We start from the raw sequence: 13,421 nt of genomic DNA, 5'->3' as shown, positions 1-13,421 counted from the left end.
CCTGCCACTTTGCTGTACTCATTTATTAGCTCCAGTAGCTTTGCTATAGATTTTTTGGGATTTTCAACAAAAAGTATCATATCATCTGCAAACAGTGAGGGTTTTACTTCTTCCTTTCCCATTTGGATGCCTTTTATTTCTTTTTCTTATCTAATTGCTCTGGCTAGAACTTCCAGCACAATGTTGAATAACAGTGGTGACAGTTATTGAAATGTTTTCATCAAGAAAGGCTGTTGAATTTTGTCAAATGCCTTTTCTGCATCAATCGAGATGATCATGTGGTTTTTCTGCTTTGATTTGTTGATATGGTGTATTACATTAATTGATGTTCTTATGTTGAACCATCCTTGCATACATGAAATAAATTCAACTTGGTCATGGTATATAATGCTTTTAATTTTCTGCTGGATTCAATTTACAAGATTTTTGTTGAGAATTTTTACATTTACAGTCATTAGAGAGAATGGTCTGTAATTTTCTTGAAGTATCTTTGTCTGGCTTTGATATTAGGGTAATGCTGGCTTCATAAAATGAATTAGGTAACTTTCCTTCCTCTTCAATATTTTTGAAGAGTTTGAGCAGGATTGGTACTAATTTTTTCCTGAATGCTTGGTGGAATTCATATGTGTAGCCATCTGGTCCTATACTTTCTTCTGGGGAAGCTTCTTCATGACTGATTCAATCTTTACTTGTGATTGGTTTGTTGAAGTTGTCTGTTTCTTCTCTAGTTGATATTAGTTGTTCATGCCCTTCTAGGAAGTTGTCTATTTCGTCTACATTGTCTTGTTTATTATCATGTAGTTGCTCATAGTATCCTTTCATTACTCCTTTATTTCTGTGGTGTCAGTGGTTGTGTCTCCTCTTTCATTTCTTTCTTTTTCTTTTTTTTTTTTTACAATTTTTTATTCTGAAATAAGCATATATACCAAAAAGCAATAAATTTCCAAGTACACCTAACAAGTAGTTATAGAGCAGGTCACAAAGTTGGGCATGGCTTACATTTCCACAATTTTTCACTTTTTCTTCTAGCTGCTCCAAGACACCAGAGACCAACAGAAATATCAATATAATGATTCAGCAGTCATACTCATTTTTTAAATCCTGTCTTCTCTGTTAAACTCCTCCATCTCCTTAAATAACTTATATACATAAAAGCAATAAATTTCAAAGTACATCACAACAATTAGTTGTAGAACAGATTTCAGGGTTTGGTATGGGTTTCAATTTCACCATTTTAGGTTATTATTTCTAGCTGCTTTAAGGCACTGGAGGTTAAAAGAAATATCAGTATAATAAATCAGCACTCATACTCATTTATTAAACCAGACCTTCTCTGTATTACTCCACAATCACCTTTGACCTTTCTCCCACTAATTAGGGGTATTTGGGCTATGCCCATTCTAACTTTTTCATGTTGAAAGAGACTGTCGATAATATGGGGTAAGGGGATGGAACTAGTTGATGTTCTGAAAGGGCTGGTCCCTCTGCATTTCAGGACTAATCTAGTCAGGGACACATCTGGAGGTTGTAGTTTTTGGAAAGTTACCCAAGTCATGGAACCTTTGCAGAATTTTATATAATGGCCTAGGTGTTCTTTAGGATTGGCATGAATGGTTTTGGTTGGGGTTTTGCAAGCTATGATAGGTAGCAATGTCTAACTGAAGCATGCATAAGAGTGAATCCCAGGGTACCCTCTTGACTCTATTTGAACTCTCTCAGCCACTGATACCTTATTTGTTACACTTCTTTTCCCCATTTGTCAGGATGGCCTTGTTGATCCCATGATGCCAGGATCAGGTTCATCCCAGGGAGTCATCTCCCACACCTCCAGGGAGACTTTCATCCCTGGATTTCATGTTCCACATAGGAGGAACGGCAATGGTTTAACTTGCAAAGTTGGGCTTAGAAAGGAAAAGACCACATCTGAGCAACAAAAGAGGTCCTTCAGAGGTGGCTCTTAGGCATACCTATAGGTAGGCTAACTTTTCCACTACATACATAAATTTCACAAGAGTAAGCCTCAAGATCAGGGGCTTTGCCTATTCATTTGGTACAGTATCCAGGGTTTCCCTGGTGGTAAGGTTTAATAGTTTCACAATTTTTCTCCAATCCTCAAGGGACTTTGCCAATACATTTTGATTATCTGCTTAATATACTCTGGGATGTATCCATGCATTACATTAAGCTTTACAGAATTAAAGGCTCTCATTCTTATTCTGGATCCCTGTATACAGATTATCTAAGTGATCTGTCAAGGCAGATTGAATTAGATTATGTTCTACTGAAAATTTAGGTTCTGGACATAACAAAACTTTCTTCCTTTGGTCTCAAAGAGTAGATGAACTTCTAAAATACAGGCAATTTTTCTTCCTTCTAAATACCAGGTTATACATGTATAAAACAGCTACTCAAAATCCAGAAATAACAATTACAACTCCCAACTAAATATGACAGCAATGAGAGTTTACAATCCAGGCTCCAGATTTTGTATAAGTATTTTCCTAACGAAATCATACAATATTTGCTCTTTTGTTTCTGTCTTATTTTACCTCACCAAATGTCCCACAGGTTCATTCACATCATTGCATGCCTTACAACATCATTCTTTTTTCTTTTTGTAGTAGCACCAGGTTAGATCATATGTATAAACCATCATTTGCCAAGCTACTTCTCAGTGCATCTTTCAGCAGCCTCCATCTACTGGGCCTCATGTGTAATGTCCAAAGTCAACAGTCCATCAGCACTCTCAATTTTAGATAATTTCATTGTTCCCAAGAGAAAGCCAATAAACACACCCTCAGCAAATAAAGTATCCAAACCTCCCCCTAACTCTTGTCCCTACCCCATTATGTACCCCTGGTATTGCTGTGGTACTGTTGATGTTTTCCTGTTAAACATAGCCCATAGCATGCAATAGCCATTTGCCCCCTATACCCCTAAATTGTACACTCTTTTTATAAGATTCATGCCATTGCAGTAGTTCATACAAGAACTTATTTATAGTTGTAGTGTTAATTGGTGTGACACATGAGTCTATACAACCCTTTTAATCATGTTCACCTTCAATGTGGTAATATTACTTATAGACCCACTAGTGAACCATTTTCCCTTCTATCTATTGCCCTACAATTAAATTCAACATATTAGCAAACTGTTCACTCATCTCAAGCTTCTTTGTATCTCTAGGTCCCCTATTCTTTATTATAAGCCTCTGATTTTACCTTTACTATAGTCATATTAGTGGAATCATACAGTATCTATCCTTTTGTGTCTGGCTTATTTTACTCAGCATTATGCCCTCAAGACTCATCCATCTTGTATGTGGTTCAGAATGTCATTTCATCTTATTGCTTCATAATATTCCATTACATGTATATACCACATTTTGTTAATCCACTTGTCTGTTGATGGGCACTTGGATTGTTTCCATCTTTTGGTGATTGTAAATAGTGCTGCTATGAACATCAGTATGCAACTCTCTGTTTCTGTCACTGCTTTCAGTTCTTCTGAGTATATACTAGGTAGTGGTATTGCCAGATCATAGGACAACTCGATATTCAGTTTTCTGAGGAATCCCCAGACTGTCTTCTATAGCAGCTGTACCGTTATACATTTCCACTGGCAGTGCATAAGTGTCCAAATTTCTATACATCATCTCCAACATTTGTAGTTTCATGTTTGTTTAATAACCATTCTTAAAAGTGTAAGGTGGTATCTCATTGTAATTTTGACTTGCATGTCCCTTATAGCTAAAGATAATGAGTATCTCTTCATTTGCTTTTTAGCCATCTGTATTTGCTTTTCAGATAAATGTCTATTCATATCTTTAGCCCACTTTATAATTGGGTTACTTGTTCTTTTGTTGTAGAGTTGTATGATTTCTTTAAGTATACAACATATCAAACCTTTATCCAATGTGTGATTTCAAAATATCTTCTCCCATTGAGTTGGCTGCTTCTTCATCTTTTTGACAAAGCCTCTTGAGGCTCAAAAGCATTTGATTTTGAGGAGTTCCCATTTGTCTATTTTTTTCTTTTGTTGATTGTGCTGTGGGTGTAATGCTTAGGAAGCTACCTCCTATTACTAGGTCTTGAAGAAGTTTCCCTACATTTTCCTCTAGGAGCTTTATGGTACTGGTTCTTACATTTAGGTGTTTGATCCAATTTGAGTTAATTTTTGATAGGGTGTAGGGTAACCCCAAGTCCATTTATTGGAAAGATTATTTTGTACCAGTTCAGTGGATTTGGGCGCCTTGTCAAAGATCAGTTTACCATAGATTTGGTGATCTATTTCTGAGTTCTTGATTCAATTCCATTGGTTGATACTTCTATCTTTGTGCCAGTACCATGCTGTTTTGAGCACTGGGGCTTTATAATAACTTTTAAAATTGGGGAGTGTGCTGGTTTGAAAGGATGTATGTCGCCTAGAAAAGCCACGTTTTAATCTAAATCCCATTTCATAAAGGCAGAATAATCCTTTTTCAATACTGTATGTTTGAATCTGTAATTAGATCCTTTCCCCAGATATGCAACCCAGTCAAGAGTGGTTGTTAAGCTGGATTGAGGGAAATGTGTCTCCACCCACTTGGGTGAGTCTTGATTAGTTTTTGAAGTTCTATGAAAGAGGGAAGATTTTGGAGAATGAAAGAGATTCAGAGAGAGCAGAGCAGAATGACATAGCCATGAGAAGCAGAGTCCACCAACCAGCGGCCTTTGGAGATGAAGAAGGAAAATGCCTCCCAGGGAGCTTCATGAAACAGGAAGCCAGGAGAAGAAGCTAGCAGATGATGCTGTCTTCAGCATGTACCCTTCCAGGTGAGAGAGGAACCCTGAATGTGCTCACCATGTGCCCCTCCACTTGAGAAAGAAACCCTGAACATCATCGGCCTTCTTGAACCAAGGTATCTTTCCCTGGATTCCTTTGATAGACATTTCTGTAGAATTGTTTCAATTGGGATATTTTCTCAGCCTTAAACTGTAAACTAGCAACTTATTAAATTCCCCTTTTTAAAAGACATTCCATTTCTGGTATATTGCATTCTGGCAGCTAGCAAACTAGAACAGGGAGTGTTAATCCTCCCACTTCATTCTTCTTTATTGGGATGTTTTTAGCTATTCAGGGTCTCTTTTCCTTCCAGATGAATTTGGTAACTAGCTTTTCCAATACTTCAAAGTAGGTTGTTAGAATTTTGATTGGTACTGCCTTGAATCTGTAGATCAATTTGGGTAAAATTGACATCTTAACTACATTTAACTTTCCTATCCATGAGCATGGAAAGTCTTTCCACCTATTTATATCTTCTTCGATTTCTTTTAGCAATGTTATGCAGTTCTCTGTGTACAAGTCCTTTATATCCCTAGTTAAGTTCATTCCTAGATACTTGATTCTTTTAGTTGCTATTTTGAATGGAATTTTTTCCTTAATTGACTCCTCAGTTAGGTCATTGCTTATGTACAGAAACATTACTGATTTTCGCACATTAATTTTATAACCTGACACCTTGCTGAATTTATTAGCTCAGGTAACTTTATTGTAGATTTCTCAGGATTTTCCAAGTATTTTATCATATCATCTGCAAATAATGAAAGTTTTACTTCTTCCTTTCCAATTCTGATTCCTTTTATTTCTTTTTCCTGCCTGACTGCTCTCACTAGAACTTCTAGGACAGTGTTGAATAATAGTGGTGACAGAGGCCATCCTTGTCTTGTTCCCAAGCATAGGGGGGAAAGCTTTCAGCCTCTCAGCATTGAGTACAATGCTGGCTATGGGTTTTTCATATAGGCATTTTATTATGTTGAGAAAGTTACCTTTAATTCCTACCTTCTGAAGTATTTTTATCAGAAAAAGATTTTGAATTTTTTCTAATACTTTTTCAGCATCAATCGAGAAAATCTTATGATTTTTCCCTTTCGATTTGTTAATGTACTGTATTACATTAACTGACTTGCTTGTATTGAACCATCCTTGCATTCCTGGTATGAACCCCACTTGGTCATTGTGTATGATTCTTTTAATGTGCTATTGGATTATATTTACTAATATTTTCTTGAGAATTTTTGCATGTATGTTCATTAGGGAGATTGGTCTGTAGTTTTCATTTTTTTTTTTGTAGCATCTTTACCCAGTTTTGGTATTAAAATGATATTAGCTTCATAAAATGTGTTAGGTAGTTTTCCTTTTTCCTCAATTTTTTGGAAAAGTTTGAGCAGGATTGGTCTTAGTTCTTTTTGGAATGCTTGATAAAATTCCCCTGTGAAGCCAGGGGAAATGCCCTGGGCTTTTCTTTGTAGGAAGAATTTGATGACTGATTGAATCTCTTTACTTGTGATTGGTTTGTGAGATTTCCTATTTCTTCCTGAGTTTGTATAGCTTGTGTGTGTGTTTCTAGAAATTTTTCCATTTCATCTAAGTTGTCTAGTTTGTTGGCATATAGTTGTTAATAGCATCATCTTATGATTTCTTTCCTTCCTTCAAGGTCTGTGGTAATGACACATTACATTTCTGATTTTGTTTATTTGCATTCTCTTTCCTTTTTTTCTTTGTCAGCCTTGCTTATGGCCCACCAATTTTATTGATATTCTCGAAGAAACAACTTTTGATTTTACTGATTCTTTTTATTATTCTTTTGTCCTCCCATTCATATAACTCTGTTTTAATCTTTGTTATTTCTCTTTTCTGTTTACTTTGGAGTTAGTTTGCTGTTCATTCTCAAGTTCCTCCAGGTGAGCAGTTAAATTCTCAATTTTTGCTCTGTATTCTTTTTTATTATAATCATTTAAGGCAATAAAATTCCATCTCAGCACAGCCTTTGCCACATCTCATAAGTTCTGATGGGTTGTATTCTCATTTTCATTTGTCCTCAGATAGCTACTGACTTCTCTAAAAATTTCTTCTTTGACCCACTCCTTGTTTAAGTGTGTGTTATTTAATCTCCATATATTTGTGAAAGTTCCTGTGCTTTGGTGGTTATTGATTTCCAGCTTCACTCCCTTGTGATCAGAGAAAGTGCTTTGAATAATTTTCAATGTTTTTAAATTTATAATGACCTGTTTTGTGCCCCTACATATGATCTATCCTGGAGAACGTCCCATAAGCACAACAGAAAAATGTCTATCATGGTGTTTTCGGATGTAATGATCTACACATGTGTGTTAGTCCTAATGCATTTATCAAATTATTTAAGTTCTCTATTTCCCTGCTGATCCTCTGTCTGGTTATTTGGTCTATAGAGGAAAGGGGTGTATTGAAGTCTCCTACTGTTATTGTAGAAACATGTTTCACTCTCTTCAGTTTTGCCAATATCTATCTCATGTACTTTGGAGCTCCTTGGATGGGGGCATAGACGTTTATGGTTCTTATTTCTTCTTTGTTAATTGTCTGTTTTGCTAATATATAATGTCCTTCTTTGTCTCTTATGTTGTCTTTACACTTAAAGTCTATTTTATCTGATATTAGCACAGCTACTTCTGCTTTCTTTTGGTTACAGCCTGCATGGAACATCTTTTTCCATCCTTTCACTTTCAATCTATTTGTATCCTTCTGTCTGAGATGAATCTCTTGTAAGCAGCATATAGCTAGGTTATATTTTTTAATCCATTCTGCCATCCTTTATCTTTTAATGAGTAAGCTTAGTCCATTAACATTCAAAGTTATTACTGTAAAGGCATTTCTTGAATCTGGCATCTTATCCTTTGGATTTTATTTGTCAAATCTATATGTTCTTTTCCCTCTTTCTCTTTTTGTCCTTTAGGTTACCCTTACTGGTAGTCTTCAATTCTGTGCCCTCTTCCAGACCTCCCTCTCCTGTCTGTTTTTTTCAGCTAGCAGAACACCCTTAAATATTTCTTGTAGGGTTGGTCTCCTGTTGACATATTCTCTCTCAACCTTTGTCTGTGAAAATTTTGATCTCTCACTCAATTTTGAAGGACAATTTGGCTGGGTACAGAATTCTTGGCTGGAAGTCTTTGTCATTCAAGATCTTAAATATATCATACCACTTCTGCCTCATCTCCATAGTGCCAGTTGAGTAGTATGAACACAGTCTTATATGGTTTCTGTTGTATGTAGTAGATTGTTTTTCTCTTGCTGCTTTCAGGATTTGCTGCTTCTCTTCAATATTTGACAGACAGATTAGTATGTGTCTTGGGGCAGGCCTATTTGGGTATATTTTAATTAGAGTTCATTGTGTTTCTTTGATTTGCATATTTATGTCTTTTATAAAGGTTGAAAAGTTTTCTCCCATTGTAACCTCCACTAATCTTCTTAGTCCTTTAGTCTTCTCTTCTCCTTCTGGGACACTGGTGATTTTTATATTTGTGAACTTTGTTTTGTCCATCATTTCTCTGCAATCCAGTTCAAAATTTTCCATCATTTGCTCTTTTGTGTGTTCAAAATCAGTTGTGCTGTCCTCTAGTTCACTTATTCTTTCTTCTGCCTCTTCAAATCTGCTGTTGTGTCTAGTATATTTTTCATTTTGTCTACAGCATCTTAAATCTATGTGATATCTGCTATTTTTCTGTTTATCCTTTTAAATTCCTCTTTATGCTCTTCTAGAGTCTTCTTGATATCCCTATATCATTAGCCATCCTACTGATTTTATTTAGTAGTTATATGAACATCTTTGATTAGTTGTTCCAAAGTCTGTGTCTCCTTCAGTGTTTTAATTTGCTCATGAGACTGGGCTGTATCTTTCTGCATTTTCATATGGTTAGTGATCTTCTGCTGTCTTCATGGCATGTAAATATCTTCGTATGGTTACTTTGGATGTTGATTTCCTTCGGTAGTCTAAAGCTTTGTATTTGCAGGGCAGGTATGGAGCAGGATGCAGGATGTGGGGAGGGGCACAACAATGCAGTCATAGGTAATGGTGCAGGTATATACATGGGTCAAGGACTCTTTGCTGGTGCTTACTTCCTTGTCCCCATCTCCCTGTCTGTGCACTCCTGATGACTCCAGGCCTCCATCTGGAAATGTATGTGCTAGGCTGTTTGCACTAGCTGGCCAGCCTCCAGTTCTCTGCATCTCAATTTTTCTGCTTTTCAACCAGGGCCTCCCTATGTGGTATCAAAGACTCTCCCAGGTTACTTAAACCCTGGAATTGCTCTCCTGGTCTTTTCTTTGTCCCTATTCTAGCTGTTCAGGGGTGTACTTGACCTATCCTATTTTGCCATCTTCCTGGAAGTGCCTCTTCTTCCATTTCTGATTTTATTTATTTGCATCCTCTCTCTTTTTATTTTTTTGTGAACCTAGCTAAGGGTTCATCAATTTTATTGATTTTCTCAAGAACCAAATTCTGGTTTTGTTGATTTTCTCAATTGTTTCATGTTCTCAATTTCATTTATTTCTGCTCTGTTCTTTGTTATTTCTTTCCTTTCATTTGCTTTGGATTAATTTGCTGTTCTTTCTGTAATTCTTACAAGTGAACAGTTAATTCCTCAATTTTTGCTCTTTCTTCTTTTTTAATATAGGTATTTAAGGCAATAAGTTTCCCCCTTAGCACTACTTTTCTGCATCCCATATATTTTGATATGTTACATTTTCATTTTCATTTACCTCAAGCTATTTACTGATTTCTCTTGTAATTTCTTCTTTGACCCACTGATTGTTTAAGAGTGTGTTGTTTAGCCCCCATATATTTCTGAATTTTCTGTCCCTCTGCCTGTTATTGATTTCCAACTTCATTCTACTATGATCTGAGAAAATGTTTTGTATGATTTCAATCTTTTTAAATTTATTAAGACTTACTTTGTGACCTAGCATATAATCTATCCTTGAGAATGATCCATGAGCACTTGAGGGAAAAAAGTGTATCCTGCAGTTGTGGGGTGCAATGTTCTGTAAATATCTGTTAAGTCTAGTTCATTTATTGTACTATTCAAATTCTCTGGTTTTTTTTCACTTGATCCTCTGTCTAGATGTTCTATCCATTGATGAGAGTGGGGAATTGAAGTCTCCAACTATTATGGTAGATGTGTCTAATTCTCCCTTAGTGTTGTCAGTGTTTGTTTCATGTACTTTGGAGCACTCTGGCTTGGTGCATAAATTTTTTTTTTTAGAAATCATTCCATTCTACATATGCAATCAGTAATTCTTAATATCATCACATAGATGTATGATCATCATTTCTTAGTATATTTGCATCAATTTAGAAAAAGAAATAGCAAGACAACAGAAAAAGAAATAAAATGATAATATAGAGAAAAAATAAAAATAAAAAACACAAAAATATATATAAAAAACAGAACAAACAAACAAAAAAAACTAAAAAAACTATAGCTCAGATGCAGCTTCATTGGTACATAAATTTTTATGATTGTTATGTCTTCTTGTTGAAATGTTCCTTTTATTAATATATAGTGTCCTTCTTTGTTTCTTTTGTTTTACATTTGAAGTCTAATTTGTCAGATATTAGTATCTGCTCTTTTCTGTTTGTTCTTTGCATGAAATATTCTTTCCCAACCTTTTGCTTTCAATATTTTTGTCACTGGGTCTAAAATGAGTCTCCTGTAGACAGGATATAAATGGGTCCTGTTTTTTTAATTCATTCTGCCAGTCTGCCTTTTGATTGGGGAGCTTAATCCATTAGCATTTAATGTCATTACTGTAAAGGCAGTATTTCTTCTACCATTTGTCTTTTGGATTTTATATGTCATATTTATTTTTTCTTATTTTTTCTTTTACCTCTACTGATATAATTCATGTCTACACTTTTCTCCCAACCTCTCTCTCTCCTGCCTTTTTCTATCTGCCTTGTAGAGCTCCTTTTAGTGTTTCTTGCAGAGTCAGTCTCTCAGTCATAAATTCTCTCTGCAGTTTTTTCTCAGAAAATATTTCATTTACCTCTTTTTTTTTTGCTATGCTTTTAAAAATTTTATTTTTATTGAGAAATATTCACATACATACATTGTATACCTGGTGTATAATCAATGACAATTTTGCTGGATATAGAATTCTTGGTTGGCAGTTTTTCTCTTTTAGAATCTTAAATATATCATACCACTGCTTTCTCACCTCCCTGGTTTCTGCTGAGAAATCCACACATAGTCTTATTGGGCTTCCCTTGTATGTGATAGATTGCTTTTCTCTTGCTGCTTTCAAAACTCCCTTTCTCTTTGACATCTGACTATCTGATTATTATGTGTCTTCAAGTATGTCTATTTGGATCTATTTTGTTTGGGGTGTCCTGCACTTCTTGGACCTGTAATTTTATTTCTTTCATAAGAGATGGAAATTTTTCAGTGATTATTTCCTTCAGTATTCTTTCTCCTCCTTTACCCTTCTGTGCTGATTTGAAAGGACGTATGTGCCCTATAAAAGGCATGTTTTAATCAAAATCCCATTTTGTAAAGGCAGAATTATCCATATTCGATACTGTGTGTTTGAATCTGTAATCAGATCATCTCCTTAGAGATGTGATTTAATCGAGTGGTTGTTGAGCTGGATTAGGTGACAACATGTCTCCACCCATTTGGGTGGGTCTTGATTAGTTTCTGGAGTCCTATAAAAGAAAATATATTTCGGAGAATGAAGGAGATTCAGAGAGAGCAGAGCAGAACGACCTAGCCATGAGAAACAGAGTCCTTCTGCAGTGACCTTTGGAGATGAAGAAGGAAAATGCCTCCCAGGTTGCTTCATGAAACAGGAAGCCAGGAGAAGAGGCTAGCAGATGATGCTGTGTTCCCTATATGCCCTTCCAGATGAGAGAGAAGCCCTGACTGTGTTTATCATGTGCCTTTCCAGATGAGAGAGAAATTCTGATTGTGTTCACCATGTGCCCTTCCACTTGAGAGAAGAACCTTGAACATCATCAGCCTTCTTGAACCAGCGTATCTCCCTGGATGCCTGTGGTTGGACATTTCTATAGACTTGTTTTAATTGGGACATTTTCTCAGCCTTAGAACTGTAAACTAGCAAATTATTAAATTCCCCTTTTAAAAAGCCATTCAATTCCTGGTATATTGCATTCTGGCAGCTAGCAAACTAGAACACTTTCTCTTCTTCTTCTGGGACACCCACAACACATCTATTCATGTGATTAATGTTGTCATTTAATTCCCTGAGACCCTCCTCATATTTTTCCATTCCTTTCCCTATATTTTCCTTTGTGTGTCAGATTTCAGACATTCAGTCCTTTAGTTTACTAATCCTTTCTTCTGCCTCTTCAAATCTGTTATTGTAGGTTTCCATTTTTTTCATCTCTTCTATTGTGCCTTTCATTCCCATAAGTTCTTGATTGATTTTTTCAAATTTTTTAGTTCTTCCTTTTGCCCAATGTCATCATCTTCTTCTTTCTCTTTTTCTTTTTGAGGTTGAAAGGGGTTTATTGTAAAGGAGGGAGGGGGAGTGGAGGGGGGAGGGGAGGAGGAAAGGGGTAGGGGGAAAAGGTAAAGGAACACCTTTTTCAACAGTCTGAAGAAAATGTCCACCTGCGTTGTGCTATGTTTCTCCTTTTATACTCTGAAGTTCGCCATGCCTTATTGGTTCTGAATTCTGCATTTGGTGACTTCCTTGATTGCCATTAGCTGGTATTTTTCCTTTCTTCTTCTGTGTGCCTGTCCTGACCTGTATACTTTGTATTGGTGGGGTTTGTGCTATAAGTCCTTCTTTGGTGTGGTTTCTTGCCCCAGGCAGCATTTGGCAAGAGGCATCAAAAGTTGTGGTTAAGGAGGAGGGGAAAGGGAAAGAGTCAAGGGTCAGTGGACCACAAGTTTTGGCCATTGCTCCAGGTTGAGAAGGGAGTGGGGGCCTGACTTTCATCCCCTGCAATCTGTCATTCCTGTCTCTTTTTTAATTTTTATAGATTTAAGGAAAGGAGGTGAGGCACCGTTTGTCATTCTTAACTGCTTCCTGCTGGACAGGGGCAGTGCTAGGGGGCTTCAGGGATGGAGACAGGATTTTTGATGAGACGGTAGTCAGGGGCTGCTTCATCCTGTTCTTGCCTTGCAAGTCTTTGGTAACCTAGCATGTTGTTCCTGGAAAAGCTTAAGAGTAACATGTTATGAACTGTTTTTTTGAGTTAGTGCAGTGTAAGAATTGGTTGACAAGCTTAAGGGTGCTAGGGAAAATAGAATTAAAAAAAAAAACAAGTGGCCCTATAAGGGGAAGTACGTAGGGGAGCCAAAATGACATCCTGTGCCACAAAGAGTTAGGATTGTCTTCCTGTAGCCTTTTAGCCGTGTCTTTGAGAGTTTTTTGTTTGTTTGTTTTATTTTGGGTTTTTTTTTTTTTTGCCACATTTTGGTCTATTCCATATATATTGATATAGAAGCAGTATTCTTTGTTGAGGAATACACAAAGGTCACCTTCTTTGGCTGTTAGCAGGTTTAGCCCATGCCTGTTTTGCAGTATTACTGCCGCAGTTGAATTAATTTTGGTTTTGCACATTAATTAAAGTGGCAGAAAGTTTTTTCATACTATCTTGG

The sequence above is a fragment of the Tamandua tetradactyla genome, chromosome 10 (assembly GCF_023851605.1).
Source record: "Tamandua tetradactyla isolate mTamTet1 chromosome 10, mTamTet1.pri, whole genome shotgun sequence".
Lineage (NCBI taxonomy): Eukaryota > Metazoa > Chordata > Mammalia > Pilosa > Myrmecophagidae > Tamandua > Tamandua tetradactyla.
This window is presented reverse-complemented; position numbering follows the sequence as displayed.